This window comes from Bubalus kerabau, chromosome 3, assembly GCF_029407905.1.
Source record: "Bubalus kerabau isolate K-KA32 ecotype Philippines breed swamp buffalo chromosome 3, PCC_UOA_SB_1v2, whole genome shotgun sequence".
Lineage (NCBI taxonomy): Eukaryota > Metazoa > Chordata > Mammalia > Artiodactyla > Bovidae > Bubalus > Bubalus kerabau.
This window is the reverse complement of record NC_073626.1, coordinates 93,474,858-93,502,039: the sequence shown is the minus strand read 5'-3', so window position 1 is coordinate 93,502,039 and position 27,182 is coordinate 93,474,858. Positions and strand designations below refer to the sequence as shown.

At 39.0% G+C, this 27,182-nt stretch overlaps 2 non-coding genes across 2 annotated transcripts; one reads left to right on the top strand and one right to left on the bottom strand.

Annotated features, from left to right (window-relative positions):
* Positions 1–7,359: 7,359 nt before the first annotated feature.
* On the top strand, positions 7,360–7,431 carry TRNAA-CGC (transfer RNA alanine (anticodon CGC)). The gene has a single exon. It is a non-coding gene; the product is annotated as a tRNA-Ala (tRNA).
* Positions 7,432–7,712: 281 nt separating this feature from the next.
* On the bottom strand, positions 7,713–7,783 carry TRNAG-GCC (transfer RNA glycine (anticodon GCC)). The gene has a single exon. It is a non-coding gene; the product is annotated as a tRNA-Gly (tRNA).
* Between the last annotated feature and the right edge of the window lie 19,399 nt (positions 7,784–27,182).

Genomic DNA, 27,182 nt, shown 5'->3' with positions numbered 1-27,182 from the left:
TTATTGGATAACTACTATGCTATAAATCTACTTCCTTCCCATCACCAACCCCCATCCCCCAACCCCTTGTTCATTTATTTTATTTAATAGTTATTTATTTGACCAGACTGTGGCATACTGGATCTTTGATCTTCATTGTGGCCTTTGAACTCTTAGTTGTGGCATGGGGGATCTAGTTCCCTAACAGGGATTAAACCCGGGCCCCCTGCATTAAGAACTCAGATCTTAGCCGCTGGACCACCAGGAAAGTCCCTCCATTTCTTAAAGATATGCATTGGGCTCACTGCCTACTCCACCCAGGCCTCAACCTTCTTCTTGAGGTGAATTAGTGTCCCTGTGGAAGCCCAAATATTTCAAGTCTTTCAGTTTCTTAAACATCTCATCTTTATTAACCACTCTTCACTCTTTTATATCTTTGTTGTCTCCCTCTCTTCTGACTCCATATTTTCACTCAAACATACTGAATCTTCTTCTACCTTAAAATAAAAAACAAAACAAACTTTCTTATCCTTGACTCTCTTTAGTCTATCATTCTTTCATTTAGTTGCTCAAGTCAGAAACTTTGGAATCATTTATTCCTTTCTTTTCCTTACCCCTGTTGTCCAATTGATTATGAAAGTTCTGCCAAACCCACTTCCTCAATATCTCTTCATTAATTCAGTTTTCTCCTTCTCCATTTCCAATACAAAGTCTCAGAATCAGTGTTGTCCAATAGAACTACTAATGACAAAAAGTAAAAAGAAAGTAAAATTAATTTTAATGATATATTTTACTTAATCCAGTATATCAAAATGTTTTCAACATGTAGTCATCATGAAAAAAACTTCTAAAAAAAAAACGAAAAAACTTCTAATGAGATATTTTACCTTCTCAATTTGCATTAGCCATATTTCAATAGACATATGTCGCTAGTAGCTACTATATTGTAGAATGCAACTCTAGATCATCATTTCTTGCCTGAGTCTATTATTCCATTGCTTGAGAGCAGAAGGAAGCTTCCAGTGGTTTCCTTGTTTCCTGCTGGGACCCACTCCATATGCTCTATAATCTAAGGCCAGAATGCTTTTTCTAAAAATAAAACTCGTGTTTTTTCTCTCTGTAGAACTCCGCATGTTTTCTCACAGCTCTCCATGGTCTTAGGATATTTACAAGACTCTGTGTAAAGTAGACCTTGTCTACTTTCCAGCTTCCTTCTTGTCATGTTCCACAACATAGCACACACACCCCGCTAAATATATTCCATTCCTGAAAGGTTTATGATCCTCTTGGCTTCGAGGTCATTTTGTACTCTGTTCCTCCTACTTAGTTTGTTCTTCATCTTCCTTATCCCCCAACCCCCATCCTCACTAGGCTAACCGCTACTCATACTTAAAAGTCTCCACAGAAATCTTCCCTGATCCCCTGGTCTGGATTGTGTGTTCCTCTTTTGTGCTCATATTAGTTCCTTCTACCGTAGCCTTTATTGTATAATCAATGCTTTCTTTATGTTTGCTGCTTCCTCAATTATTACCTCTAAGTACAGTTAGCTTGGGGGCATTGCTAACTTTGTCACTTTTTTATTTAGCCTCAGTTCCAGGCATAGTGCCTGATATATGGTATGTGATCAATAGATACCCACTAAGTCAATGAATATGTAAATGAGTAAATGTGATCTTTTTTTAAGACCAGAAAAGAATAAAAGAATAATCTTTCCTATTTGCAAACCTTTTTGTGATTAAAGGTAGTTGTGTCTCTTGTCCTTTCTTGATTCCTAGGATCTCATAAATTTCCAGATGAATTTGCTTCAAAAGAAATAGTTTCTTTAAGTTTAGGTATTAAAAGTAAAGAGCTTGACAGAGCTCTTTCACTAGAAAACAAGAAAACTTCCCAGAGAGAGTAACTGTGAATCACATGGCATATATTAGAAGAATTAACATTTGATTTCTGTGAAATAACTGCTATTAAAGTTAACCAATGACTTCCATGTCACTAAATCTGAGGGACATTTTATATCTTTGAAATTTTACCTGATTTCTCAGGTGCCAGTATTTTTAAACTTAACTCTGTATTGAAACATTCTTTTCTCATTGGGATCCCTGAAATCTTATTATGGTTTTCCTCTGTATCGCTGGCTGTTCCTTTTCATTCTCCTTTCTCAATCTTTACATATTAGGGTTTCTCAAAGCCAGACCCTCAGTTCTTTCTTGTCTCATTCTCTGCTCTCTCCCTAAATAGTCTCATCCAATCCATGACTTTGTTTTGTCTACACTAGTGTTTCTCAAATATATATCTCAACACAAAACCTCTCTTTTGTCTCCAAATTCATCATCTAAGTATCCATTTAAAATTCCATTTGAGAGAGATGAATTATCCCAATTTGAACAGAATAAAAATGGAATTAATGACTATCTATAAAGTTCACTCTCCCTCCCATGTTTTCTGTTTCATTGAATGACACCATGATGCATGTAATTTTTCAAACCAGAATACTGGGAATTATCTTTGACACCTCCTTTTCTCATAATCCCAATTTTCAATATATCTGTAAGTAAATCAATAGTGAATTAATATCAGAGATGTTTTGCATTAACAAATATGTACAGAGTCCTTAACACATATATATTTTATATTATTATTGTATTCATGCAATATATACATCTATATTTGCAACACTATGGAATTCTTTCTGAAGCTCCACGTAACATTTATCTAAATGCTGTTCATTCCCTATCCTTGTAACAGTTATTAGAAACATTCATTTCCCTATCTGTGTAACAACTGTTTGTTCCTTTCTACATCACAGGAAATCATTGCCTTTCATTCTCCACTTTTCCTCTTTTGTGCATCATCTGTTTTCTTTTTCCAATCAGTTATGCAATCTGTATGTATAACTTCTTATTGTCACATTAATCCTATTCCATTGCTAGCCCATTCTATTTCTTTACACCCCCTCTTTTAAAGCTTTATTGAGGTCTAATTTACATATCATAAAACAATCATTTTAACTGCCAGACTAAGTATTATAATTTTGGTTAATTTTATTGAGTTGTGCAACAGTCACCATAATCCAGTTTTAGAATATCCTTTAGAATATCTTCATCAGTGCAATAGAATCCTTTATGTCCATTTACCCTTAAACAGCCTTTTTACCAATTTCCCACTTGACATTGCAAAGCCAGGATGTTTATTATGTGCCTCAGTAGAACTCAGTGAGTGCTTGATGCTATGGGGAGTTCATATAGAATAAAATATGATACCTAATCTCCAGGGGACTAACTAGTTGGTAAAATAAGACCTCAGTCAGAGGCCTCCACAAGAGAATATATACCCTATTTCCAGCTTTTGTGAATAGGCCAGTATAAGACTATAGGGATTCCTGTGGTTGAGCAGATAATTTAAGTTTGGAAAAATCTTTCATATCCCATACAGATAAATTTTTTTTTTTTTCTCCCTGTAGGCCTATAACACCCTTTCTGAAACTGACCATTGAGTTTCCAGAAGTATGGGCTTTCTGTAACATCTTTTCTCTCTTAAATGTCATCTTAAATATGTACCTCCTTCTGTTTCCATCTATTTGTAACCAGAATCTAAATTATAGAATGTGCATCTTTCCAAGTAGAATCTAACACTGTTCAATAAATACTTCTAATTCTAAATGCAAATTATGATCATTTTAATTTTTCACATTAGAGGTACTTATTGAAAAGAGTAATGTTTATTAGCTGTCTCTGAATTAAATGTAACCAGTAGTTTTTTTGGCCCTTGGGTTGTTATTAATGATAATTAACTGTGGTGATGAAGAATAACTAATAGTTATGACCCTGAGAAGCAAAAGAATGTATTTCAAAGAGCTGCCTGTTCCTTTAGGTGTTGAGTAAAGCACTCCTTTTTCATCCAGGAAGCCACAAGCACAGGGCATTCCTAGGTGCCAGGTGTAGATTCTCCACTCCTATTCTTTCTTAATCTCATCGTGAGCCCTTCTAATGGCCAGCAAATCAGCAGGGACAGCTGGTTGGAAGAACTCATTCATGTGATGTGGGGGTGGTTAGAGGAGACAGGATATGCAAGGGTAAGGCATGTTTGTTTTTAGCACTTGAACACCTGCCTCTACCAGCTTTATTTTATATGAAGGAAAATAGGGAGGAGAATTTGGACTGAGATAGTTTCTTTTATCCTCTTGCAATGCCAGCTTCCCAATGTGGGAGTCCCTGGGCAGTGAGTAGTCCTCTACTGTCAGAATTTTAGAAAGCTTGGCTGCTCACATAATTGGGTGAAGATCTTGAGAAAGCATGTACTTGAACACTACGGTTCTCTACCTTGGCTGCATATTAGAATCACCTTTTAAAATTCCTATGCCCAGACCACTCTCGGACCAATTAAATAAGTATATTTAGGAATGCAATTCGAGCATCAGAGCTTTTTTAAAGCCTGCCAGGTGCTTTCAATCTACTGCCAAGTTTGAGAACCACTGGACTGGCCACAGACATCTCTTGGGTTTTTCCCCGGTTTTATTGAGATATAATTAACATATAATATTGTACTAGATTCAAGTGCATGACATGATTTGATATATGTATATTTTGTGAGATGACTAACACAGTAAGGTTAATTAAAACCATCACTAGACATCTGTTGTTGTCATGAAAAAATAGACCTTAAGTACCAGCTCTTGGGCTTAGCTGCTGCTGCTGCTAAGTCACTTCAGTTGTGCCCGACTCTGTGCAACCCCATAGATGGCAGCCCACTAGGCTCCCCCGTCCCTGGGATTTTCCAGGCAAGAACACTGGAGTGGGGTGCCATCGCCTTCTCCGGGGCTTAGCTGCACCTTGGAATAACCTGAAAGTTTAAAAAGGTACTGATGCTTACACCCACTCCTAGCAATTCTGACTTCATTGGTTGGGAGTGGGCTTGAGCAAGTATCAGCATTTTTTCCAAGACTCTTGTAAGTAATTCTAATGTGCGGATAGGAGTAAGAACTGCTGCTTGGACTGGGAACAAGCATCTTAACTTGTTGTCAACTTGGACGGAAAGATGCTGTATACCTGCTGGACAAAGATTGCCAGGAGCTGAAGCAAGAATGTGAAAGGAAATATGGAAATCGTACCAGAGATAAAAGTCACCTGCCTCAAAGTGGGGGTGTAAGGTTGATTGTTATGAATGGGAGGGGGGTGTGCACGATGTGTGACAGAGAGACTGAGAATGAGGAAAATTTGTCCCCAACCAAGAGAAATGGGAAGGTGGAAGATAGAAGTGTCTTTTTAATACTGTATGATTTTGGACACTTAGTCAGCCTATCTTCATCTGTAAGCAGAGCAGGGGCAGTCTTATTTGCATACAGAATAAATGGGATCCGAGAAGTAGTCCCTAATTTAAAGTATGCCATATCTCTCATCTTTCCCATCCACTACAGTGGCTGAAAAAGCCATCTTTCTCTTGGGTTATGCCAGGCCAGTAAATCGATTTCACATCCTCTCTTGGCTTTAGAGCTTGACTTCATTTTGTTTACCCAATTCACCAAGTTATGTCCTGGACTGGTAGAATAAATAGGAGAGAACAATTTAGAAGGAGCCTTCTTGAGGCTTAGCTCTGAACCTTAAGAACAAAGGTTCTTGCCTAAGAATGAAGTCCCAGAAAGGAAGTGCCTCAGATGATGGAGAAATAAGTCTTAATATGAGGAAGGGATCCTAAAGAGGATGTCAAGGTGCGGTCACCAAAGGCAAACATGTTTCCTTTACAACTAACTGAATACTACACTTGCCATTTGCATTGGTGAAAACCCTGGTTGGTAAAAAATGGTTCTCTGTTTCTTGACTCAGTTAGCTGAAGAGGTTCATGTTCTAATGACTCTGGATGGAAAGCAGGGGTTGGTTTGGAAATGTTTCAGTTTGGAGCGGAGCTCCTTAATGACGGTTCAGTGATGTGGCTTTTATCTTTTTTTAAAGACATTCTGCATTGAAGTTGTATTAAATCAGTATGTGACTTGTTCTGGCTTGTTCTGATTAAAAACAAAATCTGATTATGATTTTGAGCCATTATTTGTTGAAATTACTGTAAGCAAACACAGTAACTTATTTTTAATCTAGGACTTGATTATGAAACTTGTGGTTTACCCAGAGTTATTTTGAAACTTCTGCTTTTCTGCTCTGGCTGTTGGCCTGCTGACTTTTCAATTTACGAGGGGCGCTCTACTGCAACGGAAAACTGGAAATTCTAGGCCCTCACCGTGTGCCCTTTGGATCAGCCTTACAGGTCATCTGGAAGAGAAGGTAGCCCAGCTCCCTCGACACAAAATCGCTCCCCTGTTCTTTCCCATCAGGGCACCCGAGGCTTTTCCCACTCAGCCTTCACTTCTTTGGGGTGGTATCAGTTTAAACTGCACTGGAAAGGATCAAACACATCATTTCATTATAAGGTAAGTTAGTCCAACCTATTACCCAGCACTCATATTTCAGAGAGAGAGAGGTTATTTCAAGGAAACACGACTGGAGTACATTTCTTCCTTTGGGGCTGGGAGTAGGCTAAGAGGTTAGGAAGAGTTCAGAGGACACAATGGAGTAGTCTTAAGTGACTTACGTTTCTATCACAGCGTATCAGTCAGATGGGTCCAAGGTGTAAATACCGGCGAGAAAAGTGCATCATGAGGAGGTATCTCCCATCGACCTTATCATTTATGTAAAATTAAGCTACAAAGAGGGCGTTGGTGTCGTTTTCTTTCAGTTTGGACGCCACATAAAAAGCATGCTGTGAAGTCATTTTCTCCTCTAAGAGTTGGCTGTAACCCCTACAAAGGCCAGTTTATGGGGATTTGGCGTGAACATGTTTTCCTGAGATGTGGGTTTGTTTTGGTGGGGGAGGGGCGGCTGTACAGGTAAATCCGAAAGATTTTCGGCTGTGCACAGAAGGTCCCCACCGCTCTGCTTCAGGAGCAGGTCTCCTTTGGCGCTAGGACAGCGCTCGCGGCGATTCCCGCCTGCTCCCTCGTACCCAGTACTAGGGGCTCTTCTCCGCAACAAAGCGCCGGATGCACCCCCACCTCCGCGTTCTGCAGCGCCTGCGCAGTAAGCCGACGGCGGCGTCGGGCTCGGGCTGGCACTCTGTGCTGGGACGTCCCGCCTCGCCGCTCGGCAGGGTGCAGGGTGTCAGTTCGGGCTCCAGGCGCCCGGCAGGAGTGCTCGAGAGCCAGTCAGGTTTGCGTCGCACAACGCTGGCTGCATGGAGTTCTGATACATCCCAGAAACAGTTTCTAAAGGAAGTGGCAAAAGTAGAAAAGAGGATACCGCGGAAGCTCTCACCAAAATAAAGTCTTGAAACTTTAACCAGAGTCGTAGGTCTAGCGCTAGCCTGAATGAATACCTATAACAGAAAGGGCTTTCTCGGCTGGGGGATGTAGCTCAGTGGTAGAGCGCGCGCTTCGCATGTGTGAGGTCCCGGGTTCAATCCCCGGCATCTCCAACCAGCCAAGGGTATTTTTTTTTTTTTTTAATCCATATAATATAGTAAATGTATGTCCCATTACATTTCACATGTGTACTCTAGGCGCCCCAAAAATATATAAAAGAAAGTCTCGAAAAGTATGGCGCGCCCCAGGGAATCAGCCGTTTTAATTGCTCCATGAGAAACTCAAACGGGAAATTATGCTCGTCATCTTTATTTGCATAAAATGACCATTCCTAACTTTCTAATGAACTCGTTCTGAGGAGCTGAGACGTGTGGCAAAAAGGAAAATGTCACATTGCATTGGCCGGGAATCGAACCCGGGCCTCCCGCGTGGCAGGCGAGAATTCTACCACTGAACCACCAATGCTCTTCCTGAAAATGTTTTCCACACCTTACTAGAGTAGATTTGTCAATGTGCAGTGAGTTTTCTGTTACAAAAGTGTGAAGTCCTTAATTCAATATCAGAAAAAGCAATGGAGTTTTTTAATTAAATAACTATAAACATTGAATTAACATTTACCAAAAAAACTCATTATACTTAGTTCTGTTGAACCTTGAGAGGAGGTTCTGTCTTCTGAAGTCGTCCTCGATGAATGAGGCAAATAAAAATTTTATTAATATGTAGACACAAAATTACATAATTACTTAGTTGTGTGTTCAGATGTTTAGATGTTTTCAAACAACCACTCCTGTTTTACTTTTCTTATCTTAGCTAATTCAGGCAAATACATAGGGTATTTGTCAGGGGTTGGGAGTAGGATTGACGGAGCAGCGAAGGCGAACTGGCGCTTAGATCCAAGTATATTGGAACTATGCGATGTGAGCAGGCATCTTTGGAACGTTGGTGATTCTTGACAAGTGACCTAGAATCTGTAAGATGTCCCTTCTTTGATAGTGAGAAACTTGATTCCAGGACTCTTTTATACTCCACAGTATGAGTTACCCTTTGTTTCCACGGAAAGTAAAATTGCAAACCATACAGTGAAGTTATATGAGGAGGAGAAAGTCAAGTGAAGGAAATGCATTCATGGAAATGAATCTAAACATAAGATAGAAGACTCTGGATTTAGGCATTATTGCCCCTTTATCTCTGAGAGGGAAGTTCCCAGGAATTTATAGGATCTTTGAAGGCCAAAAAGAATTTGAGGGGAAGGGGATGACTGAGAAATAACAGTAAACACATAGCAGTCGCTGTGTGCTGGGCCGTGTAAGTACATTACACATGAACTTCAACCCAGTGAAGTGGATGTTCTCATTACTTCAACTTATCAAAGGAGAAAAAGTGAGGCTGTTACAGTCAAGGTGGGAACACAAGTGGTATCATGCTTAATATTTCGTTGCTTAGCCACTCTCCTTCCTACAACAGAATAAAACACTGTGTAGTTACACCAGAAACATTTCCTGTGTAGCTCAGGAATATTGTGTATCAAGACTGGGGTTAAAGAAAGAACACAACAAACTGCTGAAATAAGGTGAGACTTCTACATCAAGATTTATTTTTAAGCATTTTTTTTTAAGTGGGTACATACAAAGCAAAATTTGAAGACAAATACAATACAGAATTATAAAGATGTAAGAGATAACAAAGAGATTAAGGAATAAAGAAATCTAGACTACAGTCTTAGTAACATATGGGGGAGTAAGTGAAAATCATTTTACTTTTTAGGACCTCAGTTCCTTAAAATAAGAGAACTAGAGGAGAAATGAGGCTTTAAAATTGCATTCCAGAAGTGTCTCAGGGCTACTAGCCGGCAGCAGGAGGGGTGGGGTGGGGATGGGGCATGTTGGGGGATGGGGGGAACTCACCTTCTTTACCTGGCTTCCACACTTCACCAGCTCATTTATAACCTCTCCCATTTATTTGCATTTGTTTGATGGCTTACAAGTCTGGAATAAAAAACGTTGAAAAGCCCTCAAGTGGATGACGTAAGTTCATCTGAACTCTGAAATGTTATGATTCAGAATAAAAAGGCAATCTAAAACTTCATGAGAAACACTACAAATTTAAAAATTTAAACAGGTGGCAGGAATCAAATAAGAAGTATGATCTAATGGCAAACACTATTAGTGACCCACCAATGACTAGTTTACTTTTTTTCTTCCTGAAAGTCTACCTAGCTCCAAGGACAAATTGTGTGCATTAAGCCAGTTATTCCATTCCCCTTTCCAAGGATTGAGCTGGGATGGGTTTGTGACAGTTTCTGCCAGTGACAGACAGAATGGTCAACCAGGGGCTTCTGGGAAAGCTGGTGTCTCTTTGGCCCTTTCTTTCCTGCTTGTAACACCATCTTGTGAGGTATAATGCTTAGAGCTGCCCCAGTCATCTAGTGACTTGCAGGGAGACAGAGGATGATCCAGCAGAAAGAAAAAGAGACACTGTGCCATCCTGAAATTTTCTCCGCCCAGATTTTTGGTTAGGAAAAATAAATGAGGCCCTTTATTGTTTAAGCCCCTTTGAATTAGGTATTTTGTTACATGCAGCCAAGGGCATGTAGGATGTGTGTGTGTGTGTGTGTCTCCCAACAGTTTGTACTCTTTCTGGTACAAGTCTTCTACTCTGTAGAGAAGCAATACCTTGAGATTTGAGTAAGACAACTTGGCCCTTCATCTCCTTTTCTCACAGTGATAAGTCTACCCAAATGTTTTCCCTCACCATTGTGCTTAATTAAAGACAATATGTAACATAGCAAGGGAAATCAAATCCTTACCAGAACTTTCTTTCCAGAGTTATAAGCCGAGACTTTTATTTGGGGTGGTGGGGCCGGGGGTTAAGCAAGTTGAATGTATAGCTGGTATTGTTGGTTATAGCTATCTTGCTTGTACAAAAGTGAAAGAGAGGCCGACTCTGGTATGACAGTCATGCCTAACTAGAACAAATTCTGGATTTTGCACTTATATGAGTCAGTAAGTTGTCCTTATGCAATAAGTTGCCTTTTATTTTTTAAATCAGTTTAAGTAGTATTTATTTTGCTTGCAAATGAAAAACACACATTGAGAAGCTATTTTACCCCCAAACAGTAAATTTAGAGAACTTTTTACTCTAGAATGTGCTATAAGATGAAAATATGAAAGTTTAAGGAAAATTTAGAGAAATTCATCATCAGTGGTTGAATCACCAATAAAAGCCATATGAAAAATTTGAAGGACCCATCCTTAGTTTGTTGGACTAGTATTAATTCGGTAGCAAGGGAAGCCACCAAAGATTTTTTTGAGTAGATAAAAGATCAAGAGCATCTGAAGAGATGATCTGGCAACAATGTGTCAGAGAAGTGGAAGTAAGAGAAACTGTAAGTAGGGGAATTCACCCAGGAAGTGAATACAATGGGAGCAGTAAAGCAATGAGGTCTTGAATTAGGATGAGGTCTCTAGCATGAGGCAAGGCAGGAAGAAGAAGGAAAATGAATCTGAGAGATTAAGGAATAAAGAAATCTAGACTACAATCTTAGTAACCTATGGAAGAACAAGTAATTTAAGTGACTGGGAGGAGTGGTGTAGTGTAGGGAAGTCAGAAGGAGAAAGGATGGGAACTAAAGAGTGGAGTCAAGTGTTCACTTCTGGAAATACTGACTGAGATAACTCAGGGGAGAACCTTACTAGGTAGCTGTCATCTAGCTCTGAAGAAATCAAGGCTCCAAGGTGAGTTGGGCTTCAGCTGCTTAGGAGTGGAAGGTAAGAATGTAGATACGGAGGCAATCCCACAGAGTTGAGAGCAGAGCCTTGGGAAGGTCTATTTTAGGGAGCAGCAGGAATTGAGGGGTCAAAGAGAGACAAGGAAGTGGAGTGTCTGGAATCTGTGGAGACAGGGCTTATCAGGCAGGCAGAATCCTCCTTTGCCAGTTGTGAGTGACACATCATGACAAATACAGTTACTTTGTTTCAGAGATACACTCTATATTGACCCTGTTTCACATCAGAGATGCTGTGGCAGGCCGTGATTTCCCCTTTGGTATGGTTAAGCATGGAAAAATCGCCAGATGGCACACCCTGACACTTTGCCTAGTCTACCATGCTCCCAAGCTCTGATGAGCAAGCCCCAGTGAGGGTGGCCGAGAGGAAGAAAACAGGGAGTGCCGTGAAAGGTTACACAATCATGTTTCTTAGGAAACCTGCTGATCTTTGTGATAGCCCCATGGGGCAGGCAGGAGCTTGTAATTTGCATCATGGCACCTTGGGACACTTGCTCAAGGCACCTAGTCCCTGGTTGATGCTGGCGCACTGTGGAAACCTGGCCAAGCTTAAAGCTGAAGAAAGCAAACCATTAAGAAACAGAAATAGTTCATAGGATGCATAGCCACCAAAGCAATGACTTTTTTTTTTTTTTTTAAACTTGTGAGTGATTGTATTGATTTAATACACACAGCTTATTTCTGTCCCAGGTTACAAACTAGCCCTGGGGAAATGGTGGAGCCAGTCATTTAGATTGCCCTTTACTGGCTGGAAATTAAATCATTACTTACTCCATTTTAGAATCACAAGTAGTACCCCAAGGCCTACTTTCCTAAGGATTAAAATCAAGGCATGGAAATGAAGAATCCAGGTGTAATTCTCAGATGCATGCAGATGTTGAGAATGCAGCAATTTTTCCTAAAAAGCTGTCACTGCCAACTCCTCCTGCTCGGGATATGCTCATGCCTAGTCCTCCAGCATGTCCAATCAGTCACCGTATCTGATTCCCCCCTTTTAAAATGGCACTCATTCTTGCTCCCATCCCTCTCTCCTACCTCATGCAGACTCTTATCAGCACACTTCTTGGGTTACCTGGGAAACCCCTGGTTTCCTTGGCCATCCTTCATGCTGTTACCAGTTGAATTTTCTCCCTCCTTCTCCTACTCCCTCCCTCCTTCCCCTCCTCCCTCTGTTTCTTATTTCCTTAATATTTGAAAATAAAATTGTTCCTTTATTGCTGGTCTAATAATTGAATTAATTTCAAATCCATACAAAGTCCTCAGGTTTATGGGTGGGAATTCTTTGTCCTTTTCTTTTGACAGCCATCTCTGGGAGCAGCATTTATTCATATATTCTTGACCTGTGCCACTTGGCCACCTACTATCTAATGGCAAAAAATGGCTTTCTCTTCCTTTCTCAAGGGTTCTCTTCCTCCTCTCAAGTCAATTGGTTTCTTAAAATATATATATATTTTAGAAGTAACCCATGAATATGGTAAGAAAATTCAAAAGGTATAAGAATATGCATTAAAAAGTAAGTCTTACAAAAAGTAAGTCTTCACCCCACTGCAATCAGTTTCCCAGATTCTCATTCCTACAGGCAACCTGCAGTCATTCGTTTCTTGTGTTTCCCTCCACAGATATTCTATGTAGATACACATATAGCATTTTATGTGTTTATGCACAAATGGTACTTACCATACACACTATTGTGCTCATTGTCTTTTTTCTCTCTTTCTTCTTTTCAGAAAAATTGATCTCGGGAAAATTTCTTTCCAAGTACATGGGAAGATACTTCTTTCTTTTTAACGGTTCTATCATTTTTAACTGCCTTTTACTGATTAGGAATTAAAACTTTATTTATTCCATCTCCCAATCACAAATAGTGCCCCAAGGCCAAGTTTCCTAAGGATTAAGTCAAGGCAAGGAAATGAAGACTGAAGCTGTAATGCTAAGATGCATGAAGATGATGAGAATGTCCACTACATGAGGGAGCCATCATTACCTTAGCCAGGTCATTAACAGAGGACAGACTATCTCTCATCTTTTGTTAGTGGAAATAAACTGCAGTGAATATCCTTGAATAAATGCCATTTTGCTCATGTGTAGGACATGTTGCAGGATAAATTCCTAGAGGTGCAACTGCTAAGCCAAAGGGTAAGTGCATTTAAAATTTCCATACGTATTGCAGAATTACTCCCAAGAGAGGTCTATATTTTTTAAAACACTGATATCATTACATTACTCTTTTGTTCACCAACCTCAGTGGATCCCAGGTGTGACCACAGTTTCTAAACCTTGCTAGATTCAGGGCTAGCTTCATAGAAGTGTGTCCTGTGTAGTCAGTTGCCCAGAGCCTCGCACTTGGATGGTGATGGGACACACCATGGCTTGTATGCAGCATGTAGAAGGCATTGGGTCAGATGTATTACAGAGTAACATGGATGCTCTCAAAAACATAGTACATAGTAAATAATGTAGGGGCTTCCCTGATGGCTCAGTCGGTAGAGAATCTGCCTGCAATGCGGGAGACCCAGCTTTGATTCCAACCTGGGTTTGATTTCAACCCAGGTTCTATCCCTGGGTTAGGAAGATCCCCTGGAGAAGGGAATTGCAACTCACTCCAGTATTCTTGCCTGGAGAATTCCATGGACAGAGGAGCCTGGCAGGCTACAAATATAAGCTACAAAGATGACAATATTATATGAGTTTAAAATAATGTAAGCAAAACAATACATCCTTTGTAAGGTCACATATAAACAAAAGATGTATATTAAGCACAATATGGGGATGGTTTATGGGGAGGCAAAGGGAATTAAATACGATATGGGAATAAAAGTCAATAAATACATGAACAAAACAATGAAGAGGTGTGGTCTGATAAGAATAACGTACCGTGAACAGAAAGTATGAGCAGCTCAACTCCAGACTACTGAGCTCTCCCCAGCTCAAAAAATCATAAAAAGTAAAAAGCAAAGCATATATGTTATAAAAATGCAAACAACACAAAAAGATACAAAGTAGGAAGTAAAATTTTTCCTCCATTCTAGTACCGTCATGGGAGTGGTGGAGATTGGGAGAGAGAGAGACAGGGAGAGAGAACATAGTGTAATCAGTCCTCTATTGATGGACCCTGTTTACTAGAATGTTTCTCATTTTTAGATTGATTTTTCAAGTTATTTGTATATAAACAAATCTCAATTGTATTTTACTTTTCTGAGCTCCTTGTATTGAAGGAGCTCCTTTTCTGAGCTCCTTCTAGTCCCTGTCAAAATTTACCTCTTAAGTATTTACCAAAAATATTTTATTTTTTACTAAAAATAAAAAATATTCCCTCTAACATTATACTTTTGGTCAGAGAAAGTTGTATACAGTTGTTCTGTTTGCATGAAAACTGACCTTTTCCAGTCCTGTGGCCACTGCTGCAGATTGCATTTCAGTAGTCCCTAAAGCAATGTTGTATGTAAAATCAGTGTTCAGATATTCTGACTGATACTGAAAATTGCATGTGGAAAGTAACCTTCTCTCTAGTTTTGAACAAAGATATCTGGCTATATAATGGATTTAAATCATAAGGAAAATATGTTGTATGCAGCAGAAATGATCTCCTAAGCAAGCAGCTGAAGAGCTAGAACCAGCTGTCACTTTATCAAGGCTGTTAATATATAAAAGAAAAAAAAGAGTGTGTCTCTGGTTGGGGATACTCGGTTTGGAATAGGGAGGAACACTTTAGCTTTATGCAACTCATCTAAGGATAAGTAAGGGCTCAGACTGTCACTTCTAGGTTACATTTAAAATATACAACATATGCAAAATAACATTAAGGGGCAAGAAAGCCTCTCTGACCGGGAGTGAATTATCTTTCAAACATCTTTGTTCAAAACTAGAGCACACTCATGACAAATTACGGTACAGTAGGTTCACAGAAAGATCCAACTTTCCTGTTTTTGAACTAGCACATCCTATGCCAAACCCTGCAAATGCTGACACACCACAGAGCCTCTGCTCTCAAATTCTAGATGTTTGTTTTTTTTTTTAAACATCACAATCCAACAAACACACATATATAATATATTGTTGTTGTTTAGTCACTAAGTTGTGTCAGCCTTTTCTGTGACCACCCCATGGACCGTAGACCGCCAGACTCCTTTGTCCTTGGGATTTCCCAGGCAAGAATATTGGAGTGGATTGCCATTTCCTTCTCCAGGGGATCTTCCCAATCCAAGGACTGAAACCGAGTCTCTTGTGTCTCCTGCAATGGCAGGCAGATTCTTACCATTGAGCCACCAGGAAAGCCCTCTGGCTTTGTTTTTTGATGATGTGTATTCTATTGTGTCCTTGTCCTTGTGGCCCACAGACATGGTCTTGGAAATGATTCCCAGCTTCCTTGCCTCCTGGTATTTCTTTGGGGCATTTACCTCCTTTAAGTCAGTACTCAGAAGGCTCAGTTAATCTAAGTCCCTAAGGCCCCAAATTGGATGTCATTGGCTTATAGAATAGGGCCAAAGCAATACCTTAATTTTGTGTCTCCTCGGCATTTTGTACAAATTTAATTTCCTGCGTGTCCTAATATAATAGACAAATCCATTTTTTGAATTGTTTGTAAATACCTTGAACTTTTTCCATCAAAGATTGAATCATCTCAGCACAGAAGTTGTGAAAGTGAGTAAGGTATCTTAATAGAAACTTACAGATTTAACTTTGAACACTAAGAACCATTAACACATTTTTCCTTATTATTCTTTACCTTCATTTACTGTAAGAGGCTGTATTGCAAAGTCATATACCATTTGACTTTGTTTTGTTCCTTAACATTCATGAACCATCTTATCTTGAGTTTATGCTTAAAATGTTAATACTGCTATTAGTTACTTGGAGACCTCTTCACTCTTCCCCTTTCCTCTGTTATGTATACACAATGTTTACCCAAAAAGGGTATTGCACTGGTGAGAGGAGTATTCGATTTGGTCAATTAACTGAATGTCTAACAGACAAATTATTTCCATTTTAATGTGATTTTTTTTTTTTTTTTTACACTTCTAACACTAACCTTATGCAGTGGAAGAAAAATAACAGGGTAGGTGAAAATAACTACAACTGCATGCAGTATTTTTCGGAAATTAGTCTTTGTTCAGCTTGAACTAACAGCAAAGTAATTACATAAACTAGAACACTTTTAGTTAACAGATGGAAGAAATTAAGGTTTAAGTAACTGCTTAAAATCCTTTAAAAAATAAGTGGAGAATTGGAAATATGACTCTAGAACTTACACTCTTTAAAAAAATAAATAACTAAGAGATTCCCTTCCAGAATATCTTTTTTTTTTAATTTAATTAATTTATTTTTGGCTATCCTAGATCTTCATTGCCGTGCACAGACTTTCTCTAGTTGTGGTATATAGGCTTCTCATTGAGGTGGCTTCTCTTACTGCGGAGAACAGGAGCTAGGATGCATGGTCTTCAGAAGTTGTGACATGTGGGCGCAGTAGTTGTGGCTCCTGAACTCTAGGGCACAGACTCAGTAGTGTGGCACATGGGCTTAGTTGTATGTGGGATCTTCCCAGATCAGGGATCGAATGGCGTCTCCAGCATTGGCAGCAGAATTCTTTACCACTGAGCCACCAGGGAAGACCCTAGAACTTACACAATTGACAACTGGTCTATAACAGACCCAAAAGAGATTTACTTTCTATTTCATTTGTATAAATTTCAGTTAAGTTCTATATATTAAATAATTGCATCAACGGATATTACTAGCAGTTTTTCCTTTAGCACCAAGTAGCTTCCACTATGATCTTAAGGGTCATTAAACCTGAAGTCCCTCAGAAGGGTAAAGAATTCCAGATATAACTGGAATATTCTGATATAATGTATATATTATAAAATATAATATTCTGACTTAATGATCCCCTGTTATAGAACTAGTACATACTGTTAAACTAACATTCAAATGTTTGGATCACTGATAGGAATTCTTCCTACAGAATCCTTCATGGTTTTGAGGAATATTATACCTGATCAGTGGAGAAGGCACTGGTGACCCACTCCAGTTCTCTTGCCTGGAAACTCCCATGGACAGAGGAGCCTGGGAGGCTGCAGTCCATGGGGTTGCTAAGAGTCGGACACGACTGAGTGACTTCACTTTCACTTTTCACTTTCATGCATTGGAGAAGGAAATGACAGCCCACTCCAGTGTTCTTGCCTGGAGAATCCCAGGGACAGGGGAGCCTGGTGGGCTGCCGTCTATGGTGTCGTACAGAGTCGGACATGACTGACGTGACCTAGCAGCTGCAGCAGCAGCAGCATACCTGACCACAAAAACTAAGTCTGCTCAGATACTAAGTAGTTCCTTTGGCTCAGTTTGCCCCCCTGAGTGAAACTGCTTGCCCAAGTCAGTTGAGAGCACTGGTAAAACAGAACACCCAAAGCTTCTCCTAGCAGTGTTGAGTAACAAAGAGGTAAGCTTTATCCATCAGCCTTTAGACAGTTGTTTGGAACACTTGTCACATAATATATTAGTTAAAAGTTCACAATCAGGTCAGGTTATCAAGATTTGAATCCCATTTGCATCTCTAACTCTTTGAGCTTGGGCAAAGCATTAACCTCTCTGTCTCATTTTTTTTTCTTTGTAAAATGCACGCACAATTGTACTTACCTCTTAGGGTTTTTGTGAGAAGTAAATGGGCCAACACACATAAAATTCTCCCACTGCTGCTGCTGCTGTAAGTCACTTCAGTCATGTCCGACTCTGTGCGACCCCATAGACGGCAGCCCACCAGGCCCCGCTGTCCCTGGGATTCTCCAGGCAAGAACACTGGAGTGGGTTGCCATTTCCTCCTCCAGTGCATGAAAGTGAAAAGTGAAAGTGAAGTCGCTTCGTTGTGTCCGAGTCTTAGCGACCCAATGGACCGCAGCCTACCAGCCTCCTCCATCCATGGGATTTTCCAGGCAGGAGTACTGGAGTGGGTTGCCATTGCCTTCTCCAAAAATTCTCCTACAATATCTAGCAAATAATAGACTTAGATCAATAAATGTTAGTTATTAATACTAAGAAATGAAAGTCAAGATCACAACAAACTGTACAAAATTCTTAAAGAGATGAGAATACCAGACCACCTTTCCTGCCTCCTGCGAAACCTGTATGCAGGTCACGAAGCAACAGTTAGAACCAGACCTGGAACAATGAAGTTGTTTAAAATTGGGAAAGGAGTACATCAAGGTTCTATATTGTCATCTTGCTTATTTAATGTACATGCAGTGTACATCATGCAAAATACCAGGCTGGATGAAGCACAGGCTGGAATCAAGATTGTGGGGAGGAATATCTATAACCTCAGATATTCAGATGACACCACCCTTATGGCAGAAAGTGAAGAGGAACTAATGAGCCTCTTGATGAAAGTGAAAGAGGAGAGTGAAAAAGTTGGCTTAATACTCAACATTCAAAAAATGAAGATTATAGTATTGGTCCCATCACTTCCTGGCAAATAGATGGGGAAACAATGGAAACAGTGGGAGATTTTGTTTTCCTGGGCTCCAGACTCACTGCAGATGGTGACTGCAGCCATGAAATTAAAAGACGCTTGTTCCTTCTAAGAAAGCTATGACCAAACTAGACAGCATATTAAAAAGCAGAGACATTATTTTGCCAACAAATGTCTGTCTAGTCAAAGCTATAGTTTTTCCAGTAGTCATGTATAGATGTGAGAGTTGGACCATAAAGAAGGCTGAGCTCCAAAGAATTGATGCTTTCAAACTATGGTACTGGAGAAGACTCTGGAGAATCCCTTGGATAGCAGGGAGATCAAACCAGCCAATCCTCAAGGAAATCAACCCTGAATATTCATTGGAAGGACTGATGCTGAAGCTGAGGCTCCAATACTTTGGCCACCTGATGCAAAGAGCCAACTCATTAGAAAAGACCCTGATGCTGGGAAAGATTGAAGGCAGGAGGAGAAGGAGATGACAGAGGAAGAGATGGTTGAATGGCATCACTGACTCAATGGACATGAGTTTGAGCAAGCTCCAGGAGATGGTGAAGGACAGGGAAGTCTGGCATGCTGCAGTTTGTGGGGTCACAAAGAGTTGGACACTGCTGAGCGACCAAACAACAAAAACAATTATAAAATATCCTTATAATCAGTATAAAGATGAGCAACATAGTTATAGGGACCACTAAATATAAAACTAAGAGAAGAAACTACATACTACTCTAAGAAACTACAAAAACTGCATATTTTTGCTGTGTTAGCAAAAAAAAAGCAGTTCTTTATTTCGTCAAAATTTCATAATCTTTGCTTATACTTTTTGTGGCTGTTTTGGTAGAGATAATGTCAAAACTACTAATCTTCATGACCTTTTATATTTATAGTATAATTATGACATGAAGCACTTTCACAGTGATTTTGCTTTGCAACAATTCCGTGATACCTAATATTTCCTTGTTTTAATAGTGTAGAAACTGAAGGTTAAAAAATTAAAGCTACCATTTTAAAGAGGCAGAAGGTTTTTTCATTCTAAATTCCTGAATTTTCTTCCATGGGAGTGTGGAGAATGTAGATTAAGTGATTTACCTATTTAACACAATTAGTGAATCAGCAGGAAGTATTCAGTTGGATTTAGTTTGCCTCAAAAATTCAGTCACTTCAACTTAAATAATTTTCAGTGTTAAATTTAAAAGTTTTGGTGCAAATGCACAAATTACTTGGAGACAAATATTGATTTTCCTTATAATTGAAAGATAGGGTCTTGATGTCATTCTTGTGTGTGCTTATTCCTTCAATCGTGTTCAACTCTTTATGGCCCCATGAACCAGGGGCTGCTCTGTCCATGGAATTTTCCAGGCAAGCATACTAGAGCAGGTTGCCATTTCCTCTTTCAGGGAATCTTCCCAACCCAGGGATTAAGCACTTGTCTCTTGTGAATGCTTCCTACCTTGGCAGGCAGGTTCTTTACCTCCTGGGAAGCCACTGATGTCAGTCTTGCTGTCACAAATTTTAAAATGGTAATAAAAAATATAGAGAACATTGTCATTAATCTACTTTCATTTTAACATTTTAAGTGAATTGCTTTCAAAACTGACATTTTAAAGCAGACTAAAACATAAATAACATACAATGTACTACTTACCTGTGTTTTTAATTCTTCAAATTGTGTATAAACTGAGTTAAGTTCAACAGTTCTGTAATAATTGATGCTAAAGCACAAGTACAGATAGTCAACATGTGAGGTCAAACATTCACCTTAAAACGTATGGAAGAGATCTATTATATGAAAGTATTTATAATGCTTCTTATAGATATATATAAGTGTGTTTCTATCCTAAGAAATGCGTGTGTGCTCAGACATGTCCGACTGTTTGCAACCCTGTGGACTGTAGCCCACGAAGCTCCTCTGTCCATGGAATTTTCCAGGCAAGAATACCTTAGTAGGTTGCCATGTCTTACTCCAGAGGATCTTCCCAATCTAGGGATCAAACCTGTGTTTTCTGCTTCTCCTGCATTGGCAGGCAGATTCTTTATTACTGTACCACCTGGGAAGCCCCATCCTAAGGAATACTTGGATCCTAAATAGTCTAAATGGGCTTCCCAGGTGGCGCTAGTGGTAAAGAACTCGCCTGCAGATTCAGGAGACATGGAGTTATTTCATCCCTAGGTCGGGAAGATTCTCTGGAGTAAGAAAGGGCAACCCACTCCAGTATTCTTGCTTGGGAATACCCATGGACAGAGCAGCCTTGTGGGCTACAGTCCATAGGGTCTCAAGGAGTAAGACACGACTGAAGCAACTTAGTTCAGTTCAGTTCAGTCCCTCAGTCGTGTCCGACTCTTTGCGACCCCATAGACTGCAGCATGCCAGGCCTCCCTGTCCATCACCAACTCCCAGAGTTTACTCAAACTCATGTCCATTGAGTCAGTGATGCCATCCAACCAACTCATCCTCTGTCGTCCCCTTCTCCTCCCATCTTCAATCTTTCCCAGCATCAGGGTCTTTTCCAATGAGTCAGCTCTTCGCATTAGGTGGCCAAAGTATTGGAGTTTCAGCTTCAACATCAGTCCTTCCAATGAATATTCAGGACTGATCTCCTTTAGGATGGACTGGTTGGATCTCCTTGCAGTCCAAGGGACTCTCAAGAGTCTTCTCCAACACCACAGTTCAAAAGCATCAATTCTTTGGTGCTCAGCTTTCTTTATAGTCCAACTCTCACATCATACATGACTACTGGAAAAACCATAGCTTTGACTAGACAGACCTTTGTTGGCAAAGTAATGTCTCTCCTTTTTAATAAGCTGTCTAGGCTGATTATAGCTTTTCTTAGAAGGAACAAGTGTCTTTTAATTTCATGGCTGCAGTCACCATCTCCAGTGAGTCTGGAGCCCAAGAAAATAAAGTCTGTCACTGTTTCCATTGTTTCCCTGTCTATTTTCCACGAAGTGATGGGACCAGGTGCCATGATCTTAGTTTTCTGAATGTTGAGTTTTAGCCAACTTTTTCACTCTCCTCTTTCACTTTCATCAAGAGGCTATTTAGTTCTTCTTCGATTTCTGCCATGAGGGTGGTGTTATCTGCATATCTGAGGTTATTGATATTTCTCCCAGCAATCTTGATTCCAGCTTGTGCTTCATCCAACCCAGTGTTTCTCATGATGTACTCTGTATAGAAGTTAAATGAGCAGGGTGACAATATACAGCCTTAACATACTCCTTTCCCAATTTGGAACCAGCCTGTTGTCTCATGTTCAGTTCTAATTGCTGCTTCTTGAACTGCATACAGATTTCTCAGGAGGCAGGTCAGATGGTCTGGTATTCCCATCTCTTTCAGAATTTTCCACAGTTTGTTGTGATCCACACAGTCAAAGGCTTTGGCATAGTCAATAAAGCAGAAGTAAAGCAGAAGCAACTTAGCACACACACGAATAGTCTAGATATTCATATGCTTGATGGAAAGGGTATGAAGCAAATGATCTCAAGTTAGTTTCTAGCTCTGTAGCTCTGTCACATTTCTGTGGCTTTATTGGCATCATATTATTGGTAAACTTTATTTTAAAAAATTAACTTTTACATTCAAAGTGGATGAGATCTGTGACTTCCCAGGCTGTCCAACAGTTAAGACTCTGCACTCCCAATGCAGGGAGCACAAATTTGATTCCTGGTCAAACAACTAAGACCCTGCACACTACACAGCATGGCCAAAAGAAAAAAAAAAAGTGGATGACATATTAAAAACTTTTTCTTAGGTTATTTAGTACCAGCATTACTTTAATGAGTACTTACTCTTCAAATGATTATAATTTCAATGACATTTGCATTTTTTAAAACAGGGGATGCCATCAGTCTTTTCATATATATTCTAAATAACAGTGACAGTCCCAGAAAGGATCAGTAGGTATTTAATATATGTTGTTAAATAAGAACATGAAGGTATTACATAATATCTATCTAGATATAATGATGATGAGTTAATGTGCTTCTTAGACAATATAATGAACACACATTCTATTATTTAACTGCGGAAGAATAGAACAAGAAGAAAGTCTAATTCAAAGTCTTTACTTTTCATTAATTAGTCATTCATGAAATATTTTTTGAGGCTTTTAAATCATGTGCCAGATACTCTTCAAGTCACTGAGGATACATTCTTGAATAAAAGAGACAAAAATCCCTACCCTCCTGGCACTAACATTCTAAATGGGAAGATTAGGAAAAAAAAGATGCAATATAAGAAGACAGTGTATAGTTCTATAAATAGTTTTAAGAGCTGTGGGAAAAACAGACCAGGGAAAGGGGTTATATAATGTTTGTGTGTATGTGCTCTGTGGTGTCTGATTCTCTATGACCCTTTAGATTATAGCCTGTCAGGCTCCTCTATCCATGGGATTTTCCAGGCAAGAATACTGGTGTGGGTTGTCATTTCCTCCTCTAGGGGATCTTCCCGACTCAGGCATCAAACCCTCATCTCCTGTGTCTACTGCATTGCAGGCAGATTCTTTACCTGCTGGGCCATCTGGAAGGTAAAACATAATGTTGATAAGAGACTAAAATTGTAAATAAGGTAAAGAGGGAAGGTCCCACTGAGGAAGTGACATTCCAGAGAAGATGTGTCAAGGGGGAAGGGTATTCTTTGAGAGAGAATAGAAAGTGTAAATTCCAAGTCCCTGAGGTGGAAGGTGATTTTTTAAGGAAGCAGCAAGGAGTTCCTGTTGTTGGAATGAAAGGAAGGTGGATGAAAGTGATGGAAAATGAGATTAGGGAGACAGGTGGGCAGGTGGTAGCTAGGCAAGGAATTTGGATTTTGCTCTGAATGATATGGAATGCCACTGGAAGGTTTTCGGCAGAGGAATGGTTTTACTTAATTAATAGTACTTAGCAGAAGTAGTCTGGCTGCTGAGTTGACAGTAGGGTAAATGGGGGCAAGAAAGATAGCAAGGAGTCAAGGTAAGAGATTATTTCAATAATCCATGCAAAACATGAGGGAGGCTGGGACAGATGATAGCAGTGACAATGGTTAGCAGTAGTTAGACTGAACGTATTTTACAACTACAACTCAATGTTAGATGCTTTCAAAGCTGGAAAGCATTCAGGCCCAGAGAAGCTGTAGTTTGACTAAGACAGGAACTAATTAACCGGTAGAGCTGACATTGGATTCACAGGTCTTCTTCTACTCCATTTTATACTTTCCCAATAATCTCACTTGTATAAGAGTTAAATAACTCATCCTTTGAAATCAAATTGGAAAATGAAAAATATTACTTAAATGTAATTGGGATTACGTGTATTAGGATTCATTGTTTAAAATTAAATGAGAATATTTCAAAGTCTCCACATATTTTATATCACTTTATTCTAAAGGTGAAACTGATTTGCCTGGCATACTGGACAGCTTAGATCTGGACTGATTTTTTTCCCCCCTGTTTATCCAAGTGGTCAGCATTTGACTCTGTTCCTTCACTGTTCATGAGTTTTCTGAATGATTCGTGAGTGTCTTGTATGGTGCCAGATACTGGAGCTTATCTAATACCTGACTCCACTGAAACCTCACCTTGGCTGTCCTCAGGCACTGTTGGTCACTCACTCCTCTGCATATCTCTCTTGTAACATTTATTGCACTGAATGACATTTATCTGTTTAACTGACTTGTTTTCTCATGAAATGTTAAGCAATCTGAATTCAGGATTAAGTCTTATTTATCTTTCCATTTTCAGAAACTAGAACAATGCCTCACGCATTGTAGGTGTTCACTAAAGGATGAATCAACCAATTTTACTCAGAATTTGGTTTAGGATCACTTTCTTTTTCTTTTTTTCCCTTTAGATCTCATTCTTTTCAAGATGAATGATCAATAGAAAGGAACACTGAAAAGTTAGAAAATAGTATTTGATTAATACCAGTAATTAGGTAAGCTCTGTGAATGGTTGTATAAAATTAAACAAATGCCAGAAGATGAAAATTATGATTGACTTGATGATTTGGAGCAAAACCTTGATGAATGGGCAATGAGTTTCTATTTGAATCTGTATTTGTTTATGTATTCAAGTTCATAAACAAACTACTAATAATAAGATTGTTCCTAAACTTACCAAATATTTATTGAGTACCTATTACATCAGGATTTGCTGATGCTGTTGGTTCATGAAATGCTTTTAGGTGCATATGGACATTTAAATTTTTTAATTTGTTTATATTAATATATAATTCATGAAATTTATTTCTTAGGAAGAAGTTAAACTTTTTAAAAAGTAAATTGAAGAAAAATGTAACAAGGGAAGTAAAATAGTGAGGGACATGTACAAATACTAAAACTTTGAGAAATATAATACAGTAAGCCATAAAGTGACAACAAAGAAATTTCTAGAGATTAGTCAAATGGACCATGAAGTATTAGAGCTGATAATAAAGCTTAGTTTCAGGAAAAATAGCATTTCTTTAATGAGAAAAGAGTGAGCACTTTTTTTAAGCTTTTTTTCTTCTTCTTATTGTTGGCTTTAAATTTATATATCTGAATGATATAAAACCTTCTTACAGACTGATTTCATCTGGATTTCTCCCACTTCCGTTCTGCTTTTCTATTTTTCTTGACCTTTTATTTTTTTAAATCACCCTTCTCATTATCGTCAACAAGTATGAAGAGACAAAATGTGGTTGAATTTGCATAAGAGAAATTTTAGCTGAGTAGTTTTATAGTGAAACATGCCTTGAGATATATGCTTTTGAGTACTAATCAAACACTTGTAAATAAGTGGTCTATGGCTCTATGGTTAATTGTGTCTGTCTGCCTCTCTTTTTTGGTTAAAACCAAACATTTCCTTATTTAAAATAAACTTACAGGATAAGGACAGCCAAACTTCTTGCATCTTTAAGGTTTAGCAAACTTTGAAGCTTTTTTCTAAGTATATTTGAAAAACAAGAAATTTGGGGATACAAAATTGTTACTTGATCCAACATATATTTTTCTTTTTGGATTTGTTCCAAGTCCTACCTATCTGAAATATCTATCTGAAATAATTATTTAACTATTCAGTGAAACTTTTAACATCCTAATAAATATTCAGATTTGGTTACAAGATGGTTGTCTCCAGCCAGATTCCTATATAAAGTGTTAGCTACTCAGTTGTGTCCAAGTCTGTCTAACGCTATGTAACCCCATGGATTGTAGCCCTTCAGGTTCCTTTGTCTCTGGGGTTTTCCAGGTAAAAATACTGGAGTGGGTAACCTTTTTCTTCTCCAGGGGATCTTCCCGACCCAGGGATCAAACCCAGGTCTCCCACATTACAGGCAGTTTCTTTACCATCTATTTAGCCACCAGGGAAGCCCTATAAGAGATTAGTACAATGACATTTGTGACTCAACAAGATGCATTTCTACTAATTTTGAACCTCTTAAAAATATCAATTAGCAATGCTAAATAAAAATTCCAACATTTCTTTTATTTGCTTCTGATTTCAGCTGCATAATTTTATAATTTGAAAAGTTCTTCAGTAGAAACTGACAAGAGAAATAAAACCAAAACCAATTTTATTTAATTTTGCATCTATTGATGATACTTTGAGCTGTTTAAATCTTTCTTGCTGCAACTCCCTCATAAAGCCATTCATACCTAGAAAAGAGTTAGGAATTGATACACACATAGAGGGTGATAACTATGAATAAATCATTTAGATCTCATTTTTCCTCATCACTTTTCCTGAAATGTTAGTATTGGATTCTTACATGCCACTGGTTTCACTGATTTATCCTTCTGGGGTTTTTTTCACCAGATTAGTCACTGGAAAAAATGTGAGACACAAGGTTTCTTGATGTATATTCTCAGTATTCAGTAGTATATGAATTTTAGGTCTTCCCCGAAACCAAATAGATGGGTCTTATAACTTTTCATGGCAAAGTTTTTCTTTGTTGGATCTACTCAGTTTATTTATTGACAGTTAACCTAGAGAATAGGATTTATTAAAATGAATGTGCATGTAAATCGTCCAGGAAAATATATAAAGTGCAGACTCTGTCTAGTAGGTCTCAAGTGAGGCTTGAGATTCTGCATTTCTATGCCGATAAAGGTCCGTACAGTCCAAGCTGTGGTTTTTCCAGTAGACATGTATGGACGTGAGAGTTGGATCATAAAGGAGGCTGAAGGCCAAAGATGCTTTCAAACTGTGGTGCTGGGGAAGACTCTTGAGAGTCTCTTGGACAGCAAGGAGATCAAACCAGTCAATCCTAAAGGAAATCAACCCTGAATACTCATTGAAGGACTGATGCTGAAACGGAAGCTCCAATACTTTGGCCACCTGATGTGAAGAGCTGACTCATTGGAAAAGACCCTGATCCTGGGAAAGATTGAGGGCAGAAGGAGAAGTGGATGACAGAGGATGAGATGGTTGGATTGCATCATTGACTCAATGGACATGAGTGAGCAAACTCCGGGAAATGGTGAAGGACAGAGAAGTCTGGTGTGATGCAGTCTCTAGGGTTGCAAAGAGCCAGACATGACTTAATGACTCAGCAACAACAACAAGCACCCAGGTAATGCTTTTGCATAAGTATATACTGGAACTGCCTTCTGAGTGGCAAAGGACTATAGCAGAGATGCTCAACATGGTGGAATTGGAGGACTCCCT